Here is a 14200-nt window from a genome sequence, read left to right on the forward strand (position 1 = left end):
TTGGGTGATCAAATGATGCACTATCAAGTCCACAACAGAAGAATCTAGCAACAACAACAAGATGAACAAGCTAACACAAGAACTACAAGATGAGCAACAAGGTGCTAGTGAATCGAAATAGGCCACACCCGGTTTCACTAGACTTCAAAATTACAATGACAACAAGATGAAAGATTACAAAGAGTACAATGTTAACAACAAGAACAACAAATGGCAAGAACTATAGTGAATCAAATTCAGCCCCACACGGCTTCACTAAGTTACTGCAATAGTTTCAAGAGTACAAAAATGAAAGATAATAACTTGACACAAAGATATCCTAGAATCTATGAACCCTAGCTTGAAGAAAGGACCCTAAGACCCAAAGATTTCAGCACCAAGTTCTTACATTGACCAAGAGAAACTCATGAACCTGAAGATCTCAAGTTTTTATCCAAGAAATAACACAAGTGTAACTATACTTTGTTGGATAGATTTCAGGTTTTACTCTCAAGAGCAAGAGAGAGAGAAATGTTCAATGTTAAAAGACTTGTTGTTGTGAAATATGAAGTATGAACTAAGTGCTGAAAATAACCTTACTAGCATCTATTTATATTACACACAAAATGAAGGACAGATGACCCTCCTACCCTTCAGTTATGGGGCTCTCTTGGAATGTAATTTATTACACTTCAAGGCTCCTATTCATACTTAAAAACATTTAAGCTCTTTGGCAGATCAAGTACCAATTCACACACGTCCATTTGCATGAACATGGCTTGTAGTTTTTGTAACTCCTTAGCTTGGCTTTGTGTGAATGGTCGAGAACATATTGGACAGCTTTATACACCCGTATCATCAAACGGGAAAAATAGCTCAAACGAGCCAATTTTGGGCCAAATTGGTGTGCTATAGTCCATGGTTTTGGGGGTGTGCCCGGGGCCCAGGCATGAAATGGGTCGAAAATTAACTTAGTGCTCCCTAGGATGATGTGGAGTGGGAAGTGTGGAACATTTGCATGGGCGAGGCCGTCAGGGTAGTCAAACGGGCAAAACGACATGAATAAGCCATTTTTGGGCTAAAATAGTATGCTATAGCCTACGATTCCAGGGGTGTGCTCGGGGTTCGGGCGTGAAATGGGCCAAAAATTTACCCCGTGTTCCCAGAGAGGCTAGGGAGAGAGAAAATATAGGCTAGTGTAGTAGGTGGGGCTATTTGTGTGGTCAAATGGGCGAAACAGTGCAAACGGGCCATTTTTGGGATAAATTGATGTACTATAGCCCACAGTTCCGGGGGTATGCCTAGGGTTCGGGCATGAAATGGGTCATAAATCGACCTAGTGCCCTTGTTGAGGCTACGAAGTGGGGGAGTATGGGTCATTGCGAATGGCGGGGCAGTTTGGATAGTAAAACAAGCAAAACGGCATAAATGGGCCATTTTTGGTCCAAATCAATGTGCTATAGCCCATGGTTTCGAGGCTGTGCTTGGGGTCCGAGCATAAAATAGACCAAAAATCAACCATGTGTTCCCAGGGAGTATGTGGAATAGGGGAGTGTAGGACCTTGGGGTAGACAGGCATGTTTGGGTGGTCAAACGAGCGAAATGGTGTGAACGGGCTATGTTTTGGCTAAATCGGTGTGCTATTGCCTACGGTTTTGGGGGTATGCCTGGGGTCCGGGAGTGAAATAGGGCAAAAATTAACCTAGTGCTTCCAGGGAGGCTGGGAAGCAGAGAAGTGTAGGCCATTAGGGTAGATGAGGCCATTTGGGTGGTAAAATAAGAGAAATAGAGTGAACAAAATAATTGTGCTATAGGCCACAATTTTGTGTTTTGCTCGGGGTTCAGGCGTTAAATGGGCTGAAATCGACCTAGTATTTCCATAGAGGCTGGGAAGAAAGAGAGTATAGGCCATTAGGGTAGGAGGGACTGTTTGGGTAGCCAAACGAGCAAAATGGTGCAAACAAGTCATTTTTGGGCCAAATCAGTGGGCTATATAGTCCACGGTTCTGGGATTCGGGTGTGAAATAGGCTGAAAATCTACCTGGTGCTCCCAGGGAGGTTGGGAAATAGGAAAGTGTGGACAATTAAGGTGGGCGGGTCCGTTTGGGTGGTCAAACGAGTAAAACAACACAAATAGGCCATTTTCAGGAAAGTTTGATGTGTTATAACCCATGGTTCTGCATGTGAGCCCTAGGTTCGGGTGCAAAACAGGCCAATAATCAACCTGGTGCTCCTAGGGAGGCTGAAGAGTAGGTAATAATAGTCTATTAGGATGGGAAGGGCTATTTGTATCGTCTAACAGGTGAAACAGATTAAACGGGCCATTTTTGGGCAAAATTGGTGTGCTATAGTGCACAGTTCCGGAGGTGTGCCCAGGATCCAGGTATGAAATAGGCCAAAAATTGACTTGGTAATCTAGGAAGGCTAGGGTACGGGGGAATGTGGTCTATTAGGGTTGGCGGGGCCATTTAGATGGTCAAATGGGTGAAATAACGGGAATGGGCCATTTTTGAGCTAAATTAGTGTGCTATAGCCCACGGTTCTGAGGGTGTGCCTGGGGTCCAGGTGTGAAGTATGCTAAAAATTGACATAGTGCTCCTAAGAAGGCTGGAGAGTAAAGGAGTATGGGTCATTGGGGTAGGCGAGTCTGTTTGGGTGGTCAAACGGGTGAAATGGCACAAATGGGCTATTTTTGGGCTAAATTAGTGTGCTATAGCCCATGGTTTTGGGGGTGTGCCTGGGGTACGGGTGTGAAATAAGCCAAAAATTAACCTGGTTCTTCCAGAGAGGCTGGAGAGTGGAGAGTGTGGGCCATTGGGGTTGGTGTGGACGTTTGGGTAGTCAAATGGGCAAAACGATGCATACGGGCCATTTTCTGGCCAAATTAGTGTGCTATAACCCATGGTTCTGGAGGTGTGCCAGTAGTTCGAGCGTGAAATAGTCCAAAATAATTATCCTGTTACTCCCAAGGAGGCTGGAAAGTAGGGGAGCATGAGCCATTGGTGTGGGAGGAGCCGTTTGGGTGGTCAAATGAGTGAAATGGAGTGAACGAGCCATTTTCAATCCAAATCGGTGTGCTATAGCCCATGATTCTGAGGGAGTGCCCGAGCTCTGAATGTGAAATGGATTGAAAATAGACCTAGTGCTCCCAAGAAGGCTGGGGAGCGGGGGTTTGTAAGCCATTAGGGTGGGAGAGGTCGTTTGAATTGTCAAACGTGCGAAATAGCGTGAAGGGGACATTTTTAAACTAAATCGGTGAGCCATAGTCCATGGTTCTATAGGTGTGCGTGGGGTTTAGGTGTGAAATAGGCCAAAAATTGACCTGGTGCTCCCAGGAAGGCTGGGGAGTGGGGGGAGTGTGGTAATTTGGGTGGTTGGGGCCGTTTGAGTGGTCAAACAGGCAAAACGGTATGAATGAGCAATTTTCAGGACAAATTGGTGTGCTATAGCCTTCGATTTTGGGGGTGTGCCTAGGGTCCGGGCGTGAAATGGGTTAAAATCGACCTAGTACTCCTAAGTAAGCTGTGGAGCGGGGGAATATGGTCCATTGAGGTGAGTGGGGCTGTTTGGTTAGTCAAACGTGTAAAATGATGTGAACGGGCCATATTCGGGCCAAATCGGTGTGCATAGCCAACATTTCTAGGGGTGTGCCTGGGGTCCGGGCATAAAATAGGACAAAAATAAATGTGGATCTCCCAGGGATGCTGGGAAGCATGAGAGTATGGTTATTGGGGTAGGCGGGACTATTTGGCTCATCAAATAGGCAAAATAGTTCAAACAGTATATTTTTGGGGCAAATCGGTGTGCTATAGCCTACGATTTTGGCGGTGTGGCCAGGGCCCGGGTGTGAAATATCCCAAAAATAGACCTGGTGCTCCTAGGGAGGTTGGAGAGTGGGGAAGTGTGGGATATTGGGGTAGTTAGGGCCGATTTGGTATTCAAACGAGAAAAATGGCACGAACAAACTATTTTTGGGCCAAATCGATGTGCTATAGTCTACGGTTTTAGAGGTGTGCCTAGGGTTCGGGCGTGAATGGGAAGAAAATTGACCTGCTGCTCTTAGGGAGGATGGGGCACAGGGGAATATGGGTCATCGAGGTGGGCGAGGCCTTTTGGGTAGTCAAACGGGCAAAACAACGCGAATGAGCCATTTTTGAGCCAAATAGGTGTTCTATATAACCCATAGTTCCAGGGGTGTGCCCATAGTCCAGGCGTGAAATGGGCCAAAAATCAACCTGGTGCTCCCAAGGAGGCTGGGGAATGGGGGACTTCAGACAATTGGGGTGGACGGGGCCTTTTGGGTGGTCAAACAGGCGACACAGCAAGAACTAAACTTTAATGGGCCAAATCGGTGTGCTATACCCCTCGGTTCTGGTGGTGTGCCCGTGGTTCAGACGTGAAATAGATTGAAAATCGACCTGGTTCTCCTAAAGAGGCTGGGGAATGGGGGTGTGTGGGCTATTGAGACGAAGCTATTTGGATGGTCAAACGACCAAAATCGTACGAATGGGCCATTTTTGGGCCATCGGTGCGTTATAGCCTATGGTTATAGGGGTGAGCGGGGTATGGGCATGAGAGTATGGTCCATTGTGGTGGGTAGGTCTATTTTGGTGGTCAAACGGGCGAAACGGCACAAACAGGACATTTTCAAGCCAAATCTGTGTGCTATAGTCCATGGTTCCAGGGGTATGCCCGAGGTTCAGGCGTGAAATAGGCGAAAAATTGACCTGGTGCTACTAGAGAGATTGGGGAGCGGGGAAGTATGTTCGATTGGAGTGAGTGGAGCTGTTTGGGTGGTCAAATAGGTGAAAAGTTGAGAATAGGCCATTTTCAGGCCAAATCGGTGTGCTATAGCCCATGGTCTGGGGGTGTGCCCTAGGTCTGGGCATGAAATAGTATGAAAATCGACCTGGTGCTCCCAGGAAAGTTGAAGAGCAGAGAGTGTGGGTCATTAGGTTGGGTGAGGTGATTTACGTGCTTAAACGGGCAAAACGGCATAAATGGGCCATTTTCGGGCCAAATCAGTGCGCTATAGTCTATAGTTCTGGGGGTGTGCTCGGGGTCCAGGATTGAAATGGGACAAAAATTGAGTTGGTGCTCCCAGGTAGGCTAGGAAGAGAGAGAGTATTATCCATTAGGGTGGATGGTGCTGTTTGGGTGGTCAAACGGGTGAAGCGGCATGAACGGGCTATTTTTAGGCCAAATCAGTGAGCTATAGCCCACGGTTCTGGGGGTGTGACAAGGATCCAAGCGCGAAAGTGGCTAAAAATTGACTTAGTTCTCCTAGGGAGTTTGAAGAGTGGGGAAATGTGTGGGTGGACGGGGCTGTTTGAGTAGTTAAACGAGCGAAACGGTGTGAACGGGCTATTTTCGAGCCAAATTGGTATTGTATAGGCCATGATTTTGGGGGTGTGCCAGAGGTTCGGGCGTGAAATGGGCCAAAAATCAACTTGGTGCTCCCAGGGAGGCTGGGGAGAGGGGAAGTATGGACTATTAGGGTGGGTGGGGCCATTTGGGCGGTCAAACGGGGGAAAAAGTACGAACGATCCATTTTTGAGCCAAATCAGTGTGCTATAGCCCACAGTTCCGGGGGTGTTTCTGGGGTCAAGGCGTGAAATAGGCCAAAAATTGATTTAGTGCTCCCAGGTAAGTTGGGGAGCGGAGGATTGTGGGCCATTGGGTGGGCGGGACCTTTTGGGTGGTCAAACGGGTGAAACGATGCAAACTGGCCATTTTCGATCCAAATCAGTTTGTCATAGCCCACGGTTTTGGGGGTGTGTTGACACCTAATTTTTGCCCTCCGCAATCCAATTTAATTTTGAAGTTTCTTCAATTTTAAATAAAATCACAACAATTATTTTATTCAAATAAATGCTAGTTTAAGTTACTTATTCAATTCAATTTTATCATTTAATTAATGATTATATATTTTTCGCATTTTTATATACGAGAGTGTATAAATTTTGGTTTTTAAATGAACATTTTCATTAAAATTAGATTTTTATTGATTAAACTTGAAAATTAATTCAGATGGATAAAATCTTGGTTTTAAATATGATTTGCTCTAAAAATAATTTATTTGGAGGAATATTTGTTGGATATTTATCAAATTAAGAAACTCGAGGTTAATTTGTTACTTGATTCATGCCAGATTGCGATTCAATTTAGCGAACGAATTAAATATGACCTCAATTGAAATCAAAGTGGCCCAATTGTAATGCAATTGACCAATAGATATTCAATTTTGTTATAATTTAAATAAGTCATTTAAATTGTAATTCAATCTTAATCCCAAAAGTCACCATTTCTTAATTGGGATTATTTTAATCTGATTAAATTTAATTAGAGTTATTTTTAATCCAATTAAATTTAATTATGATTAACATAATCTAATTAAATTTAATTAGGGTTATTTAATAACCTAATTAGATTTAATTAGGGTTATTAAATAACCCAATGTTTAACCCAAATTGATCCCCAATTTCCCAGGCCCAACACTAAAACCACCAACCCAATCCTATTAACCAATACCCTGCCCACCTTTTGTTTCCTTCTTCAATCACAGTACACATGTGATAACAACAGGATAATAACAAATCGCAAACAACAGCAACATAACCTCCAACATCATCAACAATCGAATAAACACCATCGACGACGATCCGACCCGAGATCCCAAAATTCAACCGATTCGGACCAGACTTGACCCGTAATCAACTCTTTTGTAGCCTCCTTCACGTGTACCATGCGATTTTGTATGAAAAGATGCCGAGAAACCTTCTAGAATGAGCTTAGGTGTCTCCCCCAACGACTCAAATCCGCGAATTTCAGGATAATGGTACAGATTAGGTACGTATTTGGGAATTTTTTATTGGTTAGAAGGAGGATTAGTTTTTCTCCATTTTAATTGGTCTACCATTTCAAAGAATCTAAAAAAAATTGGTACCAATGGGGGATGAAATCCAAGCTGTAGAAGGGGTTCCAGTTTGAATTTCAAAATTAGTCTTTTTTTTCAAATCCCTAATCTACCCCTACTTCGTCTTCTATATAAAGACCCATTGGGTCACTGTTCTAGGGGATTTATTTTTTTCTTCTTTTCTTTCTGGGTTCTCTGGGAATAGTTCTCCTAAAAGCTGAAAAAAAGAGAAAATTTTGGGTTCGATAAAGTTAGAGAAATTTTGGGTTCAAAAGAGGGGGAAATTCTGGGAAAACAAAAGGAGATAGCTTTCAGTGAAAGTTCTTGTGTCTAAGGAAGGTTGGCGATTTTTCAGAGTCTTTTATTTTTTTGGAATCATGGCGAAGTTTTGTGGTGGTAGTTGAAATTCCGTTGAAGCCTTGAGTCCTGTTTTACTGCTCCCTAAAAGGTAATATCCTACTCCATTTAAGCTTTTGATTTCCTCTGCTTCATCTGGACCTTCTGTAGTTATGAGCAAATATTGAGTAACATTATATGCTGGGATTGATTGCTGGTAGATGGCTTTAATAGCCGTAGGTAGCTGTTGATAGATGTCCGATTTAATACTCTTATTTTTGTGAACTGCTTAAGGTTTGTATAGCTGACCTTATGTTAAGGTTTCATGTTCTTCGATTCTGTTTTGAGTTGCTGGGCATCCTTTAAGGCTGATTTCGTCGTTTAAAGTTGCATGCTTTGTTTTTGGTTCGGTATACTAGTACCCTGTTATAGCTGATTTCATACTAAAGTGTCATATTTCAATTTTTAGTAGTTTGGGTTGCTAGTATCTTGTTATAGATTTGTTCCATCATTAAAGTTTCATACTTTGATTTCTAATTAGTAGTTTCGGGCTGCTACCTCGGGTCTAAGGATGGTATCCCGATCCCTATTTTGGTTTACTGTTTTGGTTTATGACCTCTGGTTTTCCCTGTTTTAATTTGTAAGTGTCTAATCTCACTAACTGTGTGTTTCAGTCGTTAATCTGTCCAGCTTGTTTAACTGTGTGTTTTAGAAATTACGATGGTTTCCTGTAGAATTTCGTTGATCACGAATTAGATGACCAAGCTTCATCCCTTGTTTGATTAGAATTTGGTTCAATAGGAATGAGAAAGTATTGGAAAATTTGAGCTCTAGCGAGAACCTTGAGTACCCTAACTCGGTTTCCTAGGCTGCTCCTTATTACAAACTTTCTTATCACTTGTTGAATTTTTCTTTGATAAATATCCATTGACGTTGCTTTCTCACGTAGGATCGCATTAAGTACATGATGTTTATCTGTGTATTAGTATACCCAGGAAGTATATTGAGTTTTTTATAGCTTAAATTCCCTTTTGATTCTCTGTATATGTGTGTGAAAATTTGTTCTTTGCTTTCACAAAAGGCTCAAGCTTTCCAGTCGTTAAAAGTTGTGATCGTTGCTTTCATCATTATCTTTCCTTAAGTTTTGATTCCCAAAAATATCTTTTTTATTTTGGATAAAATTGGATAATATGTAAACCCTATATTTTGGTGTCTCGGCGAATATTCGCAATCTTGTCCACATTTCAATAATTTTTTTTACTTTATGAAATCTTGAATAAGTTTTCTTTTCATGTTGTTTTGATTGATTGGCTATTAAGCAATAGTAATTTGGTCATGAATACCCTTTCAGATGAGTTTACAGTATGTTCATGAGCTACCTACATTATCACTCATGATATGCTCTTAGATATCAAACATTTTACTTACACTTAAGTGTAAAAAAAAAGGTTTATATCAAGACATAATTTTCTTAGCATGCTGTTTGACTATATGAACGCACCCTCTCTCTTTCTTATTAGCCTTTTGGCTTTGCTTTGACTGAGTATTGAGTTAGTTTTCTTTGTGATACCTTTCCTTTAGATAGTCATACGTTATGTAACTCACTTCTTTATTTCCTTGATTTGATGTTTGTGTTTTTCTTTAATCCCCCCTTTTCTTTTTCTTTCTTAGTTGATCACATATTAATATTCATTACTTTCTTGCTTTGCATGAACCCGTCTTGGAGTCCAAATGGACTCTTCTTCCCTTCGCATCCCTCATTGGGCCAATGAGGCCCATCTCATTGAGTCAAGTAGAAAGAAGGTCCAAAAACCCATTGCATGGCGTATGTATGTAAAAAGGGAATGTGAGAAGAAGAGCGGATCAAAGTCCCGTCTTTGAAGCTGCAAAAAGAGTAGAAGCCCTTCGGCTTCTCATTCGTTTATATATTCGTCCTTTATTAATTTAATTATCTATTTATTTATTTATTCAGTTTATTACTTATTTATTTATTTGAGGCCTCGAAGACAAAGTTGTATTTAATATAGCTGAAGCGAGACTCGAGCCAAAAGCTCAAAAACTAGATTAGGACAGGTGAAAATGGGTCGAAAGCCCAACTAGATTAGGATAGGTTTTGTTGGTTTGGGCCCAATGGCCTAAATCGTTTATTTTCTTCTCCCTTTCCCCGTTTATGTGTTTACTTGCTTATTTTATTTGTGTAGACTTAGTTAAAATCCCTATTAGGTCGTCTAAAACTATTTTTTTTACACAAATCTTTTTTCTAAAAATCAATCACTTTCAACAAATTAATCTTTTGGAAGTTAATCAAAAGACGATTTTCAAACAATCCGAATAACTGCAAGTTAGCGGACATTTAGGTGCCTAACACCTTCCTAAAACGTTAATAGGAACCTCTTACTTAGAATCTCTAAATGATTTTTCTATTTTGAATCGTCTAAGTACATTATAAAGGTTTCTTAATTCCTTTTTCAAAATTAAGTGGCGACTCTTTTCAAAAAGTCAAAATTTCTCTGCAAAACAGGGTGTGCCAGGGGTCCGAATGTGAAATGGGCCAAAAATTAACCAGGTGCTTCTAGAGAGGCTGAGGAGCAGGGGACTGTGGTACATTAGGGTAGGCGAGGACATATGGGTTGTCAAACGGGTGAAACGGCGTGAATGGACCATTTTTTAGCTAAATCGATATGCTATAGCCCACGGTTCTGGGGGAGTTCTCGGGGCCAGGGGTGAAATGGGCCAAAAATTGACCAGGTGCTTTTAGGGAGGCTAGGGAGTAGGGGAGTATGGGCCATTGAGGTGGGTGAGGCCGTTTAGGTTGTCAAATGGGTGAAATGGCACAAATGTGCCATTTTTTAGCCAAATCAGTATGCTATAGCCCACGGTTACAGGGGAGTGTTCGAGGTCCAACGTGATATGGGATAAAAATCGACATGTGTCTCCTAGGGAGGATGGGGAGTGGGGGAGTGTGGTACATTGGGGTGGGTGGTGCTATTTGGGTGGTCAAATGGGCGAAACAGAGCGAACGAGCCATTTTAAAGCCAAATCGATATATTATAGCACACAGTTTTGGGGGTGTACCTGGGGTCCAGGTGTGAAATAGGTCAAAAATTGACTTGGTACTCTCAAAAAGGATGGGGAGTGGGATATTATGGGCCATTGGGGAAGGCGTGGCCATTTGGGTAGTCAAACGGGTAAAACAACATGAATAGGCCATTTTTGGGCCAAATCGGCGTGTTATACTCTATGATTCAGGGTGTGTGCCTGGGTTCTGAGCGTGAAATGGGTGAAAAATTGACCTGGAGATCCCAACGAGTCTAGGAAGCATGTAAGTGTGGGCCATTATGGTGGGGGCTGTTTAGTTAGTCAAACAGGCGAAATGACACAAACAGGCCATTTTTAGGCCAAATAGGTGTGCTATAGCCCACGGTTCTGGGGGTATATAGGACATTAAAAAGTGGGAGAGTGTAGGCCATTGGGGTGGGCAGGGCCGTTTGGGTTGTCAAACGGGTGAAAAGGCATGAATGGGCCATTTTCAGGCCAAATCGGTGTGCTATATCCTACATTCCAAATGTGTGCCTGGGGTCTGGACATGAAATAGGCTGAAAATTGGTTTGGTACTCCAGAGAGGTTGGGAGAAGTAGAGTGTGGGCCATTGGGGAGGGGGGAAAGGCCGTTTGGGTGGTCAAATTTGTAAAATAGCATGAACAGGCCATTTTTGAACCAAATCAGTGTGCTATAGCCTACACTTTTGGGGGTGTGCTCGGGGTCCGGGCATGAACTGGGCCAAAAATTGACCTAGTTCTCCCAGGAAGGCTGGGTATCAGTGGTGGGAGGGGCCGTTTGGGAGATCAAATGGGAAAAACTGTGCAAATGGGCCATTCTCTAACCAAATCAATTTGCTATAGCCCACTATTCTGAGGGTTTGCCCGGTGGCCGGGCATGAAATAGGCCAAAACTTGACCTGGTACTCCCAGGGAGGCTGGAAATTAGGGGAATATCGGCTATTGGTGTAGGTGTGGGTTGTTTGGGTGGTCAAACAGGCAAAACGACATAAACAGGCTATTTTTAGGCTAAATTGATGTGTTATAGTCAACGGTTCCGGAGATGTGCTAGTAATCCGAGCGTGAAATGGGACAAAATGACCTGGAGATCCTAGAGAGGCTGGAGAGCGAGGGAGTATTACCCATTGGGGTGGGAGGGGCCGTTTGGGTGGTCAAATGTATGAAACAGCGAAGCAACCATTTTTGGACCAAATTATTGCGCGATAGGCCACGATTCTGGGGGTGTGCCTAGGATACGAGCGTGAAAGGGCTGAAAATTGATCTAGTGCTCCCAAAAAGGTGGAGGGAAGGGGGAGTGTGTCCCATTGGGGTTGGCAGGGTCGTTTGGGTTGTCAAATGGGCAAAATGGTACAAACGAGCCCTTTTCGAACTAAATCGGTGTGCTATAGTCCATGGTCCCAGGAGTGTACTTGGGTCTGGGTGTAAAATAGGCCAAAAATTAACCTGGTGCTCCCAGGGAGGCTGGGAGTGGGGGAGCATAGGCTAATAGGGTGGCCGAGGCTATTTGGGTGGTCAAACGGGAGAAACGGCATGAATGGGCAATTTTCGAGCCAAATCGGGGTGCTATTGCCCACAATGTTTGGGTGTGCCCGTGGTCTGGGCATGAAATGGATCAAAAATCAACTTAGTGCTCCTAGGTAGGCTGGGGAGTGAGAGAGTGTGGATCATTAGGGTGAGTGGGGCCGTTTGGGTAGTCAAACAGGCAAAACAATGCGAACGGACCATTTTTGGGCCAAATTAGTGCGCTATAACCCACAGTTCTGATGGTGTGCCCGGGGTCTGGGTTTGACATAGGCTAAAAATCGACCTGGAGCTCCTAGAGAGGTTGGGAATTGGTCGAGTATTGGCCATTGGGGTAGGCGCATCCGACTGGGTAGTCAAACAGGCAAAACGATGCAAACAGGTTATTTTTTAGGCAAATCGATGTGCTATAGCCTACGGTTCCAGGGGTGTGGTCGGGTTCTGGGTGTGAAATGGCCCAAAATTCAACCTGGTGCTCTAGAGAGGCTGGAAAATAAGAGAGAGTGGGCCCATGGGGTGGGCAGGGTCATTTGGGTAGTCAAACGGGAAAAATGGCATGTACAAACAATTTTCAGGCCAAATTGGTGTGCTGTAAACCATGGTTCCGAAGGTGTACCTGGTGTCCTGGCGTGAAATGGGCCAAAAATCAACCTGTGTTTCTCGAGAGGCTTGGGCGTGGGGAAATATGTGACATTGGGGTCGGCAGGGCCTTTTGAGTGGTCAAACGGGTGAAATAACGTGAACGGGCTATTTTTGGGCCAAATAGGTGTGCTATATAGCTCACGATTTCAGGGGTGTGCCCGAGGTTCGAGCATAAAATGGGCTAAAAATTAACCTATTGCTCCCATAGATCTTGGGGAGCGAGAGAACATAGACAATTGGGGTGGGCACGGCCATTTGTGTGGTCAACTGAGCGAAACGATGCGAACATGCTATTTTTGGGCAAAATCGATGTGCTATAGCCCACGGTTCTGGTGCTGTGCTTGGGGTCCGGACGTGTAATGGGCCAGAAATTGACCTGGTGCTACTAGGGAGGCTGAGTAATGGAAGAGTGTGGACAATTGAGGTAGGCGGAGCCGTTTGGTTAGTCAAAAGGGCAAAATAGCATGAACGCGCCATTTTTGAGCCAAATTGATGTGGTATAGCCCACGGTTCCGGAGGTGTGCTTGGGATCCAGTGTGAAATAGGTTTCGGGGGTGCCCGGTGTCAGTGCGTGAAATAGGCTAAAAACTGACCTGGTGCTCTCAGAGAGGCTAGAAAGCAAAGAGTTGTGGGTTATTGGGGGTGAACGGGGCCATTTGGGTGGAAAAATAGGAAAAACAACATGAACAGTCCATTTTTAGGCTAAATCGGTGAGTTAAAGCCCTCAGTTTTAGGGGTGTGCCAGAGGTCCGAGCATAAAATAGGCAAAAAATTAATCTGGTGCCCCCAAGGAGGCTGGGGAGAGGAAGAGTGTGGACCAATAGGGTGGGCGGGCCCATTTGGATGGTCAAACAGGAAAAATGGTGCGAACAAGCCATTTTCAAGCCAAATCGATGTGCTATAGCCCATGATTCTGGAGGTATGCCAGGGTTCCAATGTGAAATGGGCCAAAAATTGACTTGGTGCTCCCAGGGAGGCTGGAAGTGGGAGAGTGTGGTCCATTGGGGTGGGCGGGGCCGTTTGGGTGGTCAAACTAGAAAAATGGCAAAAACAGGCCATTTTTAGGCCAAATCAGTATGCTATAGCCCACGGTTTAGGGGGTTTGACCACGGTCCGGGCATGAAATGGGTCAAAAATCAACCTTGTTCTCCTAGGGAGGTCGGGGAGTGAGGGAGTATGGGCCATTGGGGTGGGCAACACCGTTTGGGTACTCAAATAAGTAAAACGATGCGAAAAGGCTATTTTTAGGCTAAATCGGTTTGCTATAGCCCACGGTTTTGGGGGTATGCTTAGGGTATAGGCGTGAAATAGTCCAAAAATTGACCTGGTCCTCCCAGGGAGGCTGAGGAGCAGAGAAGTGTGGGATATTAGGGTGGGAGGGACCGTTTGGGTGGTCAAACTGGTAAAACAACACAGGTGGGCTATTTTCAAGTCAAATCGGTGTGCTCTATCCCACGGTTCCAGGGGTGTGCCTGAGGTATGGTAGTGAACTGGGTAGAAAATCGACCTAGTGCTTCTAGAAAGGCTGGCAAATGGTGGAATGTAGGCCATTGGGGTAAGTAAATGAGCGTAACAGTGTAAATGAGCTATGGGGTAGGTAAACGGGCAAAATAGTGTTAACGAGCCATTTTTAGATAAATTGGTATGCTATAGCCTATGATTTCGAGGTGTGCTTGGTGTTGGGGCATGAAATGGGCCAAAAATCGACTTGGTGCTCCCAGGGAAGCTGGGAAGCATAGGAGTATTG

The sequence above is a fragment of the Capsicum annuum genome, chromosome 1 (assembly GCF_002878395.1).
Source record: "Capsicum annuum cultivar UCD-10X-F1 chromosome 1, UCD10Xv1.1, whole genome shotgun sequence".
NCBI classification, from domain to species: Eukaryota; Viridiplantae; Streptophyta; class Magnoliopsida; order Solanales; family Solanaceae; genus Capsicum; species Capsicum annuum.